Source organism: Diceros bicornis, unplaced genomic scaffold, assembly GCF_020826845.1.
Source record: "Diceros bicornis minor isolate mBicDic1 unplaced genomic scaffold, mDicBic1.mat.cur scaffold_77_ctg1, whole genome shotgun sequence".
Lineage (NCBI taxonomy): Eukaryota > Metazoa > Chordata > Mammalia > Perissodactyla > Rhinocerotidae > Diceros > Diceros bicornis.
In genome coordinates this window covers 194037-207971 of record NW_026691656.1, presented here as the reverse complement: position 1 = coordinate 207971, position 13935 = coordinate 194037, and the positions used below count along the sequence as shown (strand labels likewise).

Genomic DNA, 13935 nt, shown 5'->3' with positions numbered 1-13935 from the left:
TCCATTTTTGTAGTTCTTTTTTGGTGAGAGCTTCACTAACCTCTTCACTCCACCATAGTTGGAAGTGCTCTGCTCGCACTTTATTATAACACACATTACTGAATGCTGACTCTGTGTCAGGTGTTGTTCGAAGCCTTTTCTCATACTAGGAGATTTAATAACACAGTAGGTGCTCACCAAGTATTTGTTGAGTGTTGAATCAACAGCTACTACAAGCAATGAGAAAAAGCATAGAGTGCTGGACATCCTTTGTGGACTCACTTCTTTTCTATGTTTCCTGCCGTGTGGTCCGGGGCTGTGTCCAGCCTCCCCAGTGGGTCGTTTCTGTGGAGCTAGAGCCGTTCCCAAAGGCCAAGGAACTGACCTTTTTGACTCACACAAGGATGCATGTGTATATGTTCCCTGTGAATGTGAGGAGAGAAAATATCACAGGGCAAAAGGAAGGATATGTCACTTTGGGATGACTTGATGAAACAAGTCACCAACAGGTCAAATTTAAAGGAAATATTTAGCTAACTTTCTTCAGGCCGTGATGCAATTAAAAAAATAATCTTTTTTTTTTTTTGCTGAGAAAGAGTCACCCTGAGCTAACGCATGTGCCAATCATCCTCTATTTTGTATGTGGGTCGCACCCCAGCTTGGCCACTGACAAGTGGTATACGTTTGCATCCTGGACCCGAACCCAGACCGCCCTAGGAGAGCGTGCCGAACTCACCCACTGGGAACTAGGCCACAGGGCCGGCACCCCCGCCAAGAAAATTCTTCACATTTGTTCTTTATTGGTCAGCTGGCTTTTCCTAAGGATTAGGTTTATATATAGTCTCTGAGACTGACTACAGAGGCCTGTGATAAACTCTAAACAGCCAACAGACAGTGGGGCGTCGTTTGGGTTACCATAGAATTTGTCATCCAGTTTGTTCGAGAGTGAACTTTGGGACATCAGGTGTAAGCTAGGACTACCCCAGGCCACCCGGGTAAGGTGCTCACTCTGGGTTTTATGGGAAAGGAGCCGATTCTAAAGCCAAGCTGCCTTTGGCTTCAGCCCTACCAAATCCTCAGTTTGCTCCTGCGGCCCGTGAAAGGGAGGATTGATAACATCACATCGCGTTTGGGTGAAACACCCAACAGAGTCACTGGGCTGTGAATGTGTTACTTTTGTTGTGGCTGTGGTATGAATGGTTCTTCATGGCAGGTCTTTGAGAATGTCACAGTGCAGCATCAGGGTCAAGAGGGTGCATTCTGGAATCAGACAGCCTCCACTTCTTAGCCGCGTGACTGTATTAGGCAAGTTACTTAATCTCTAGGAGCCTCGATTTTCTCCTCTATCGACTACTCCTCTTACTACCACCAGTAATGATAGTGAGTATGTGCCGTCGCTCTTACACATGAAGTCAGGCACTATTCACTGTAGGGGCTTTAGCTCTATTAACTCATTTAGTCCTGACAGCAACCCAATAAGAGAGATATTATTCTGAACTCCAGTTCACATAGAGGGAAAGAGTCACAGAGAGGTCAAGCAGTCTGTGTCAGGTCACACAACTGGTCAGAGTCTACCAGCTGTAGACCCTTTGGCGTTGCGAATATTAAAACGAAGGTTATGTTCAACTTTACTGCTTTGTGAGACTGTGTCTTGGTGAATGGGGAGGATCTGATAACTAGATCCTTGGGTGAGTGTGAAGATGAAATGAGATAGTGCATCTCAAACACTTAGCATGTAGCAAACATTCCATAAGTGTTGGTTGCTGTGTTAATAGTGTGTGTTCTTGGAATGGGTAAACAAGCTGCCATTTATTTCTGGAAAAACTGGATGTCCCAGATAAGTGAATGCTTTATGGGAACTCTTTTTCAGATTTCTCCTGCCGCCTGTGGCCATGGATTCACACTGCTGTCCTCTAAAAGTAAGGATGGGATGAAAGTTTGGGAGATGGAACTCAACAGAGATTCTCAGTTTGGATTTGACAGGAGCCAAAAAGAGAAAATTGAGGCTCTCCCCTTGGCTTTTTCTGCTGTGATTCGCTGAGGAAGCTCCCTCTGATTTTCAAGAATCTGATGACATAAAGCAGACCGTAACAACAACATAGATGGAGTCTTCAAAGGCACATTGTTTGGAACTATCTGGACTAGATTATTTTCAGCCTGTTTGGTAAAGGTCCTTTGCTGATAAGTAGGGATGTTATTTTTTGGCCCCAGAGTGATGACCTTTGTTTCCTAACTTGAGATATCCTGAGACACTGTACAGTGACTAGAATGTGGTCTGGGCAAAAAATTCAATGAAAGCCTTAAGATGGAGGCTTTATTCCAGATATTTGAAATTGGATTATAAAATGTTAGAAATGATTTATGATATTTTCAAAAGTAGACACTAGTCAATCAATATTATGAGGACCATATGAAACATTTTTTAAAATAAAGGAGAATTACCCAGAAATACATACTGGACAAATCTTTCTTTTCATTTTTTTCCCTCTTCCTTCATTTGTATGCAAATGTCTGTTTATAGAATTTTGATCACAATGTATATTTTGTTTCCTGCCTTTTTTCACTGAATTTCATATCAGAATCCTTTTACCCTTAGTATTGAAGTCTTTATTGGCTGTACGATGCCAAATGACATTTCTTTTTACCTTTTTTTCGAATGATTGTAAACATATGCAGAGTGGATGGAATAGGGTAATGCACCCCATGGGCCGTCACCAGCTTCCACCATCGTCAGCTCATGACGATCTTGTTTTACTCATTTCCCTCATGTGATCCCTCAGCAAATTTGGAGCAAATCATAAGAAAATTGATTTCATTGATAAATATTTCAGTACATATCTAAAAAAATAAGGACTGAAAAGAGTGGTAAGTATAGCATCACACCTAAAAATAATGAACAGTGTAATCCCTTACTATCAAATACTTTGTCAGTGTTCAAACTGACAGTTGTCTCATAAGTGTCAATAGATTTTTATGTTATTTTAAAAATTTATTTGAATCCAAAGCCAGATAAGGTCTAGACATTGTAAGTGGTTGAGAAGACTTTTATAGTCTTTTAAGTCTGTTTGAATCTTTTTTCCTTGAAATGTATTTAACGAAGAAATGACATTGTTTATTCTATAGAATTTTCCAGTCTGCAGTTTGTTGAATGCATCCCTGTGGTGCTGTTTGACATGATCCTCTGTCCTCTGTATTTCCTGTCAATTGGTAGTTGGAGCTAGAGCCAGTTTACCTTTCAATGTTATATAGTAACCTTGCCCAGGCCCTTAGGGGTCTATGCAGATAGTAATGGTGGATGTGAATCACTTGTCAGTATTTTAATGTACTTCATATTTTCAGCTACTAATATGAGCTAACAACATTGTCCATTTTCTTTGATTTTGCCTAGAATCATATCATCTCATTGTGATAAACCAGTTATTTCATGCAGATCAAAAGCTCTGTCTGCAAATTATATCAGTCACTGATGAATATGGATGGACAAATAGATTATTATAACAGTCATAATGCCATTTATTAGGTAGATGAGATGTTTTTAAAGATAGGGATCATAGGAGAAGATAGAGGGTCATTAGTGAGGAGTATGTTGAGAACCAGTGCGTTCGCAGATCTTCTCCTCAACTCCAGCCTCCACTGTAAATAGTCAAAAGTTCATTGTTTAAGACCTGTCAGAGGAATTCCCTATGTAGACCAATCTGGCCTCTCCAGTAGGATTATAAAGAACACTAAGTTTCTTCTTTAAATCATTTATTTATTTATTTATTTATTTTTTGTGAGGAAGATCAGCCCTGAGCTACCATCTGATGCCCATCTTCCTCTACTTTATATGAACGCCACCACAGCATGGCCTGACAAGTGGGGCGTCGGCATGTGCCCGGGATCCAAGCCAGCGAATCCGAAGTGCAGCGCGCCCACTTAACCGCTTGCGCCACCAGGCTGGCCCCAAGTTTCTTCTTTAAAGTGACTTCTAGACAACATTCCCACTTACTTGCTTATTTAAAAATTAAAATTTTCTGTTTTGAATACATAACATATTTACATAATTCAGAATCATACTGGCGCCATAGAACATATGATGAAGAGTCTGCTTTCTACCTCTGTCCTCCCAGCATCATGATCTTTCTCCTTGTCGTTAACATTTTCCAGTTTATCCTTCTGAAGAGATGTAATGCATGTACAAGCAAATGCATCTACAAATGTATTCTTTTTGCTTCCTTTTATTAGAAGAGGAGTCATATAATATGTGCTGTTCTTCACCGTACTGAGAAATCCTAGTGGCTATTGCAGAAAGTGGCTATTGCTTTTACTTTCCTGAAAAATTCAAATGGTGTGAAATGACATGTGAAGAGCTTTCTTTAATAAGACTAAGGATGCTTTTCAGTAACCCCGTGTGTCATGGAGGCAGTGTGGTGCAGTGGGTTGGACTTGGGGACTTATGTGGTTTGAGTAAGTCGTTCTGATCTCACTGTGTAACAATGTGGGGGTGGGGCAGTGTCATCTCTCATGTTAGAAGTGCTCTGACTCTGCATCAGTGCACTCGCCCTGGATGTGTTTGTTTCAGCGAGGGGAGACGCGTGTGTTTTGGAGCTCTCACCTGTCCCACTGCCTCTGGACAGACCTCAGGAGACACAGGTGCTACAGGTCTCCTGCGGCAGAGTCCACTTTCATCCTGACAAGACGGTGAAGGACGTGAATTGACCTGTTCAAGATTGATGGAGGGTGGGGGGACCACTTTCTTGCCATAGGGCCTGAAGTGACCCATTTGATTGAGTCACATCTGATTGTGAAGCTTTGGAATTTCCCGAGCAAATCAGGAACATGGCTCAAGAGACTGTGTTGGGCAGACTTGGCTGACTCTTGTCTGTTCTCTGCTCTCTGTGGTTCTTGAGAAATCTCAGGTATTTATAAACATGACAGCGTACACCAGGCAACCTCATCAACGCCTGCCTTTGTTGTGAAGTCACTGAGCTGGGCTATGTGTGTAAATGGCTTTTCTACTGTACTGAGAGAAGCCTGTTTGCTAACACTTCCTCCAAAACGCGGGGCTTTCAGAGTCCAGGCTCTTGGGTAATCCCGACCGTCTCAAAAAAAGCAGTTATTCCAGGGAAGGCCAACTTCACGAAATTCATCACATTTCATTTTCTGACTTAGGGTGCTTTGTAGGAAAAGGCGAAGGTGGTGATTAGGAACTCTTTCCAGAGGGGCCTTGGCCTTGAGGGCAACCTGGTGACAGGTGCAAGGAATGGGGTGTTATGAGTGGTTCGGAGGATTCAATCAGAGACGTAAAAGAAACTCCATTCCAAACAAATGGACTGAAGGTATTTTTTATTATCTAGAGGATAGTAAAGGCGATAGTCCTCCAACAGATCTGAATAGGTCAAGTAATAAGAGGGAAAAACACCAGCTCGATCAGAAAGGGAAACACCAGATCGACTGAAGGGAAATGACACAAGTCAACGGGAAAGAGAAACACCAGGTTGACCGAAAAGAGAATACATCAGCTCAATTACTTCACAATGAATCAATTACTCAAAACATCCACACCCCACAGCCGGGAGAGTCCTGTCAATCGACACGGCTGGTTGGGAATCATACATCCTGGGCAAGGCGTCCCTTCCACAGGTAGAACTCTCACCAGGCCTCGCTTTCCAGCTGTTTATATAAGCAGTTACAGAGTTTACAGAGCAAGTATTCAGTGTTTCAATGCACAAAATATTATCAGTGGTGTACGTGCACTGAGCCCCCTGGCTATTGTCGCAGCCCAGTAGCTGTGTATGTGCATTGTTTTTGTGGTTTCTTTCCAGCCCGGCACAGATGGCCAGTCAGCACCAGGCTACGGCGCCCGAAGGGCCTTGAAATTTTTACACAATGCAAATATATCCATCGGAGAATGGCCAGTTCCAACCATGCAGAAAGCAGCTTTTATATTTCTTTTTGTGCTGCTGGTTGTAGGTCAATGGAGCGGCCAAACATGGCTGTACTCATGTCAAGACATGGGGGTGCTGAGGCCTATCACAGGAGGTGCTGGCCTCTCATGGAATTCCTGAGAGGCAGAACGAGGGCCCAGAGAGGAAGCAGAGGGAAAGTACAGGTGGCCCAGCCTGTTGCAGCATGTCTGCACCCCAGCATGCCTGGAGGTGAGCCTGCACTGGTTGGAAATATTGGAGAAGGAAACCCAGTGGCAGTTGGGTGACCAGTTGGACTAGGACCGCTTTCCAGACCCCTTTCCAGTCCTGACGTCCTCAGATTCCCCAAACCTGTAGAACTGATTTCTGATTTCATTGGTGGTGGTATTCTTTAGTCTTCAGCCTGGGCAACAGCTATGATGGACAATGTGGAAGGAAGGTGGTGGAAAATGAACTTTACAGGTGAGTTCCCACAAGGACTACCCCTCTCCAAGTTGTATTGAGTATTAAACATCTCTGGAGTGATTACTATGTGATAGAGCCATAGAGCAGTACAAAGCCAGGTTCCTCATTCCTGAGAGGATCAGTGAGCGCTCCCCGGAGAGTTGTGGAGGGTGTTGTTCCATCTCAGGGGGAGATTCGTGCATCAGCCTGGTGGGAGGGAGGGCGCATGAGCATTGATTGGGATGCCTGGACCTTCTTTGGATTCCTTCTTTATTTTTAGCCAAATTGATTAACTTCAAAAATTCCTCTGTTTCAGTTATATTTCTGTTGGTCTTTAAAAATTTTCTCTCTAGTTCCTCGTGTTATGCTAGTTGGTCTAAACACCAGTCTCAGCTCTGGCAGCATATTAAAATCACCAAGCGATTTAGTTTGTATTATTTTACCTTCGCGCCTGTGTCTAACTCTGCCTTCTTTTTAACCTAGAGAGTTTCCCTAACAGTTACTGTGTGTGTGTGTGGGGCCACCAGTGAGGAATGACAGAGGGGAGGGCAGAACCCCACAGTGCTTACCATGACCATATCTCTTGCTTCTCTCCAGATTGCCCTCAGCCATTAGCGGAAGTCACAAAGTCCACAGAACGCAGGCCTTCGATGGACAGGTGGTCCGGGTAAGAGGCGGGGGCTGAGAGCCAATCATTCTGCACCCTGGGGCACTTTTGAAAGGGGGAAACTTGGGTGGGGTGATGGGAAATTTCTTAGGGGGATTTTCTGAGTTAATAAATTTTTTTATGCAAATGATTGCCTGGCTACTGTAGACCAGGATGTACAGTACTCGAACATGGGGTACCAAGTTGAATAAGGTTTGGGGGGGATAACACTCTAGTGGGAGAGACAATTGAAAAAACTAGCTGTACTCGAGTGTGTCCTGGCACTGTGTGTGTTCCAGGCTGGCTTTATCTTGTTCACCATTTATTCCCATGCCTGGGGCAGTTCCTGGCACATGGTAGATAGCTATAATCAATACTTAAATACATAAATGAATGCATACAGAAAGTGCTATAAGAGTAGCAAAAGGGAGTCGTTAAGTCTTCCGTGGGTGGAAGGAAGGGACAGAAGACATCGTGAAGGAGGTGGCAGAGGAATTTACCAGATAGACTGGGGATGGGTGGTAGGAAAGTTTTCATGGCAGAGGGGAGGAGGCAGGTGGAGACTTGAACTGCTGAGAGCAAGTGGCGTGGCTGGAGTTTGGTATGCTTACAGGGGAGTGCTGTGGCATAGGCTGGAAGACAGGTGGAGAGTGAGCGATGCAGGGTTTTCTAAGGTTGGGGGGGAGGTGATGAAGGCCACTTGGGAAAGCGTGGGGAAAAAGGACATGTGGAGAGACATGTAAGGAGGATTGACAAGATTTAGGGCTTGATAAGAGGTCCAGGGAGTGAGCTAGAGGGAGTGGAGCCTGACTCCACTGGCAAATGAGTGGCTGCTGATGTTCTCAACCCAGATCGGGAGTCCTAGAGGAGGGGAGGCTTGGGTTGAGTGGGAGAGAGAAGCTAGGAGGAGGTAGAGAGTGAAATTGCTTTTAGTATGCAGTAGAGTATAGTGCTTCTTGCACAGACTTGAAAGTCCCATGGATGCGAATTCAAGTCCCTGCTTCCCCACATATTAACTGGATGACTTTGGGCAAGTTACCAACCTTCTCTGAGATTCGGTTTCTTATTAGGTGTTCTTGGTTATTGACTTAGCACAGTGCCTGGAATAATAAGCATTTAGTAACCGGTGCTTTTCATTAGGCAGTTAGAAAAGCAGGTCTGGAACTCAGTACAGTTGTTGGGATTGGAGATAACAGTGTACAGGTGACAGGGAAAGCCTTGGAAACGTATGCAACCTCCCAGGGTAGTGTGAAGAGGAGGAGAGAAGAGGACAGAAGACTGACCTTGGAGAAGGATTCCAACACTGAAAGGTAAGGAGTAAGGCTGAGCTAGGGAGCAAGACTGGAAGCTATTGGAGAGGCAGAAGTGAGGGATGGGGAAGAGAAAGGCTTGTGGAGGAGGGAGTGGTTCCTCAGGGATGGACTGGGATGGAGGAGCTCTTGGGTCTTCTCCTTAGGACATCTCGCCCTTTCCTTTAGCAAGAGCCACGTCAGTGGAGGGGCAGGCAGAAACCAGGCTGCAGTGGAGTGAGAAAGAATAAGAAGTGGAGGTTGTGTGGGGCAGCCTGCCTGGATCCGACCCCCTCGGGGCTCAGGAACAGTAGGAAATGCTCCCGTACTTTGGGTCCCTTGAACAGGACACTGGGCTTCCAAGGATTTCTTCTCATCAGCCTTCCCTCTGTTTGTCTGATAGGTTGCCAGTGGTCAGGACTATAGTCTGTTCCTAACGTATAAAGGAGAGTTCTATTCTGGTGACTGGGGCGCAGCTGGGCAAACAGGTAGTGGACCTTACACCCCCTTTGGATGGTGCAGTCTGGAGCTGTGAGCAGTGGTTCTTTCATGGGCTAGAACCACCTGCCTTCATTTGACTCTTACCTCTCTTATCACTTCCTGGGGCGCCACTCTTCTGTTTGTCCCTTCCCAGTGCCTTCACCCCTGGCTCCCATGGAAAGGAACCGATAAAAGATTGGGTGGAGGATTAGAGCCAACCCTCAGCAGAGGAGCTGTGAACCTTTCTCTCAGCAGGGACAGGAAACCGTGTGAGGCTTTCAAAGATAAAACAAGTGTCCCCTAAAAGGAGCTTGATGTTCACTGATTTGGGAAGAATGTGATTAATGCAGGGAGGAATGATTGAGAAATTTTCTCAAGCTTGTATATTTAACCTTTTTGTTTCTGATATTGGTCTGAAGGGAGGGCCATTAAATATAAGACTAAATCTTTTAGAAATCCTCAGTAATCCTACCAGCACATGAAATCATCTTTGTTCATTGTCTAGTGTTTTCTTCCAGTCCTCGTTCATATGTGCACTACTTTTTTTTCCTCCAAAGCCCCAGTAGATAGTTGTATGCCATAGCTGCACATCCTTCTAGTTGCTGTATGTGGGACGCGGCCTCAGCATGGCCGGAGAAGCGGTGCGTTGGTGCGTGCCCAGGATCCGAACCCGGGCCACCAGCAGCGGAGCGCAGGCACTTAAGCGCTAAGCCACGGGGCCGGGCCTTTTTTTCTTTTCTTTCTTTTTTTTTGATGAGAACGTTTCGCCCTGAGCTACCATCCGAAGCCAATCCTCTTTTTTCTAACAAAGATTGGCCCTGGGCTAACATCTGTGCCCATCTTCCTCTACTCCACATGGGACGCCGCCACAGCATGGCTTGACAAGTAGTGCATCAGTGCACGCCCGGGATCCATACTTGGGAGTCCCGGGTCGCCGCAACGGAGGAGCGTGCACACTTACCCACTCCGCCACCGGGCTGGGCACCATGTGTGTACATTTGTATACAGTAATCACACCATAGGTGTGGTTTTATATGCTTGTTTTATCATTTATACTTACATAAAGCATTTTTCCATGGTGGTAAAGTTTTCACAGATACAGTTTTTAATATATGTATGATATAGCATCAATTTAATTTATCATAATTAATTATTCATTTAACCATTTTATTAAATAATTACGTAAGCATTTCCCTGTTGTCAGGTGGCATACTTCTTTGGAGGCGGAGTGCAGTGGCCCTTGGAGATATCATGACATTTATCTTGTGTGCATACGTGATTTTTTCTTTCGTTTGGATTATTGCTCTAGGATAAATCCCAGGAGTGTCAAAGGAGTAGGATATTTTTATTGTTGTCAGAATGTGTTGTTAAATTGCTTTCCAGAAGTTTTACCAGATGATACTGCCAGCAGCAGTGGGTAGAAGTACCACTTGAATTTTGTGGGTGAGGCATCTGGGGGGCTTAGCTGGGTCTTTGGCTCTGAGTCTCTCCAAGGCTGCAGTCATCGTAGGGTTCCACTGGGAAGGCTCTGCTTCCAGGAGCACACCGATGGTTGTTGGCAGGATGCAGGGGCCCCAATTCCTTGCTGGTAGTTGTCCAGCAAATGGTTGCTGGCCAAGCCTTCCTCGGTTCCTTGCCATGTAGGCTTCTCCACGTGGCAGCTCCCAACATGGCAGCTGGCTCCGTCAGAGTGACCAAATGAGAGGGTAAGACGGAGTGCCAGTGAGACAGAAGCCAGTGTTCTCTCATTTAATCTGGGCAGTGACCTCCCTTCACTTTTGCTGGCCTTCTGCTTGTGAGAAGCAAGTCACTAGGTCCAGCCCCCACACAAGTGTGGGGAGTACACGTGGGTGTGAACAGCAGGAGACGGGGATCACTAGGGGCCATTTTAGAAGTAGCCCGCCACAACCATGATCTTGACTGTGGCCTGAGCCTCCCTCTGTCAGTGACAACAGTGATTTCTTTCCAGTGGCCCTTGCCAGAGCACAGTTACGTAAAGAAGCTCTCTGCGAGCCAGGCAGCAGAGGCCAGGCCCCAGCTCTGCCAGCTTCACTCACCTAGGTGTACACTTTCTGGATCAGTAAACCCTTCTTTTCCTTTTGAGTCAACTTAGGGACTGTTGTTGTTCCGCTGTCTTCAACAAAGCACTTAGAATCTGTCTTTCCAAAGCACTTAGAATCTGCCTTTCCAAAGTTATCCCTCAGCAGAGGCACCAAGATCAAATCCTGCTGGAAAGCTAAGTTGGCCACACTTCATCCTCCAGACCGCTGACCCTCCCATCTCTCGCTCTCAGCAGAAGAACCTGCCTCCTGTTTCATAGAGGAAACAGATGCCGTCAGCTGAGAAAGCCCTCAGTTTCCCACTCGTACTCCTGCACACTTGCCTCTACCTGTCCCTGCCCTGGGTCCCTTCCCTTTATAGCGGTGGGGGAAGCGTGTCTCTTCCTAATGAAGCTGATGCTTCTCTCTGTGCCCTGGATCCCATCTCCCCCCGTTCCTCAGATGTCTCACTCCATCTGCTGGGCCTTCTTCCCCACAACTTCAGCATCTCCCTCTCTACTCGTCCCTCGCCATCAGTCTTTACACATGACTCAGGTGTCTTCCACCTTAAGAGGCCCTGTGTGGAGCCCTCCACATCCTCCCATTCCCCCAAGTCCCACCTCTTCGCTTCACCTCCTGCCTCCACTTCTAGGCCAGACTTCTCAGGAGCTGCATTGACTTACTGTCCCCATTTCCTCATCTCCTTCTCATTCCTCTGCCCGTTCCACTCAACTTCCACCCTTATCAGTTTGCTGAGTGGCTCTTGCTAGGGTTACGGTGACCTCCATGTTGCTGAAAACAATAATAAAGAACCTGGAGACCATTGTCCAATCTTTCCCTTTCTTGATCTCTCAGCAGCGTTTGACATTGGCTATGACGTGCTGAGCATCTTGGTGAAGAGCAGTCTTCCTTTCGCCACTGTGACAGGGTTCTCTGAGGGCTCTCTTCCTTTCTCATTCCTTCTAGGCTCATTTCCTGGCTGTGCTCCTGGGCCAGGCCCTCCCATGTCGGAGGTCCCCATGGCAGGACTGTGCTCGCCTCCTTTCCTCTGCCTTCTCCTTCAGAAGGTCTCACCCTCACTGTGGCTGCAGTCACCGTCTGTGTGCTCAGGACTCTCCAGCTGGCAGCTGAGGCACAGCCTGCTCTTGGGAGGTACAGACATCTCTCAGTGCCACTTGACGTTTGCCCTTGGCCATCTCTAAGCACTGTGAGTTCAGTGGGTCTAAAAGTGAACCCCTGCTCGTCCCCCACTTGCTCCTTCTCCACTGCTTGCCATGTCCACTTACGTTCCCCTCTAGGAATCATGTCTACTTCTTACTTGGAACACTTACCAGCTACGCATTGTGCTTAGAATAAAGACCAGGCCCTTCCGTGATCTACAGCATCCTGCATGATCTACCCTCCCTGCTCCCCACTGGCGTCTTGCAAACTTTCCCCCTCGTCCCCTGGCTTCATCCACTCGGCCCTTGTTTAAACTCCCTCAGTGGGCCATGGCCCCTCCCTCCCTGTGCAGGTGCTGTCTCCCCTACGTGGAATACCGTGCTCTCCCCTCCCCTCCACACTCCTACTCATCCTTCAGACTGCGTGGATAGAATGAAGCCTCCTGAACACTCCTGCCCATGAGCTACTTCAGGCTTCCTGAGTTTCCTCACAGAGGCCCCTGTCCTGCCATCCTTGCAGTCAGCACACATTAATTGGGTGATAATTTTGGCTGACCTCTGCCTCCTCCACTAGACTGAACTCAGAGAGAGGGACCGGGTCTCTTCCTTCCCCTCATGTTCCCATCACCAGTTAGATATTTAGCTTATGTTTGCTGTTTGGGACATATTTGTGGAGTGAATGAATGACCTGGCAATTATCTGCTCCTTCCATTCACCAGAATCCTTCCAAGTTCTCACTGGTTTGTCTTCCTATCAGTATGGACCCTTCCTGTGACTCGGGTGAATGTCCCCCGGTACTTGCCCTTCTCAGTTGTGGGGACCGTTAAGCACGTGGCGTGTAGGTGCACGGGCTGTGCTGTATGAAATGGTGAGAGCCTCTTGCAGGCAGGTCATTGGGAAGATCTAGAGGGGTCGATGGCGAAGGGTCGGTGTCTGTTGGATCCACAGGCACAGACCTCAGCCTGAGGGAGGGAACGTGGATGTGGGAAGACCTAGTTAGAGTGAGTTCAGTTAATAGAGGGTGAGGGTGACGTTCCTGACAGAACGATAGTAGCCCTGGTTTCTCTGTAGACAAATAGCCAGCCCAGAGCTTAGTAATTCTGTAGTAAACCTCTGGAGTGGAGAAGGAACTGCTTTCTCCCCCTCCCGTCGCCTGGGCCAGAGACTCCGTCCCTGCCTTCTCCAGAGAGACTGCACCAAGAAACAGAGACAGAGGGAGAAGATCCTTAGTGTTTCGACGCTGAGGTCCTTGCCCCTGGGATGAAACATCTGGCATCACTGATAGGTATTTCACTTTTTATAAGCAAAACATCATTTCTGATGGTTTTCGGCATCTGGCCCTAAGTTGTTTTGTACTTGGCTTGCTCTCCTGGTCAGTGTGAAACTTAGAGCTGTTAGTAGGGGGACAACTGTCTTTCTGAGGCTCTCCTGTGTTCACATGGGGTTTCTGGGTGATTTGTTGACTAGGCCCCTCCAGGTTGCCCTCCAGGTTTGGGAAGTTTATATTCTGAGCTTGGTTAGTTTGCTTGGCATACGCCCAGAGTAAGAATTTAAAAGAGGAGAAAATAAACTGATTCTTTTCCAAGTGTCATCAATGTGTTTTGCCAAGCAAGGAGGAGAAAACAATCCCTGTGGATCTAAAGCATCCCGGTGGTGCAGTTTGAATTTCTGGTGAGGAGGGCTGCACTTGGTTTGACTTACTGACCGCTGTTTTTACTGTCATGTAGAAGGACATGTTTTTGTCTGAGGCTACGGAATTCTTAGCAAAAGACCGAACCTAGTGGAAACTGCTCTTCCGGAAGTGATTCCACCCACTCTCTTCAGCTTGATGGAGTTCAACCCAGAAGTCCAGGTTTCCTGCATTTGCTGTGGACTCAACCGCTTTGCTCCCCATACCAGTAAGTGACCAAGCTCGTGTGGCCCCAGTGACGGGCCGACTGCATTCTCTTGGGTTCACCCCAAGCCGTGGGCAGCTTTCGGTGTCCATCCATC

At 46.8% G+C, this 13935-nt stretch overlaps 1 long non-coding RNA gene across 1 annotated transcript; it reads left to right on the top strand.

Moving 5' to 3' along the window:
* The first annotated feature begins 1855 nt into the window (after positions 1-1855).
* Positions 1856-13701, top strand: LOC131403667 (uncharacterized). Its single transcript, XR_009219463.1, has 3 exons — positions 1856-1898; positions 6927-6996; positions 13671-13701. It is a non-coding gene; the product is annotated as an uncharacterized LOC131403667 (long non-coding RNA).
* The last annotated feature ends 234 nt before the right edge of the window (positions 13702-13935 follow it).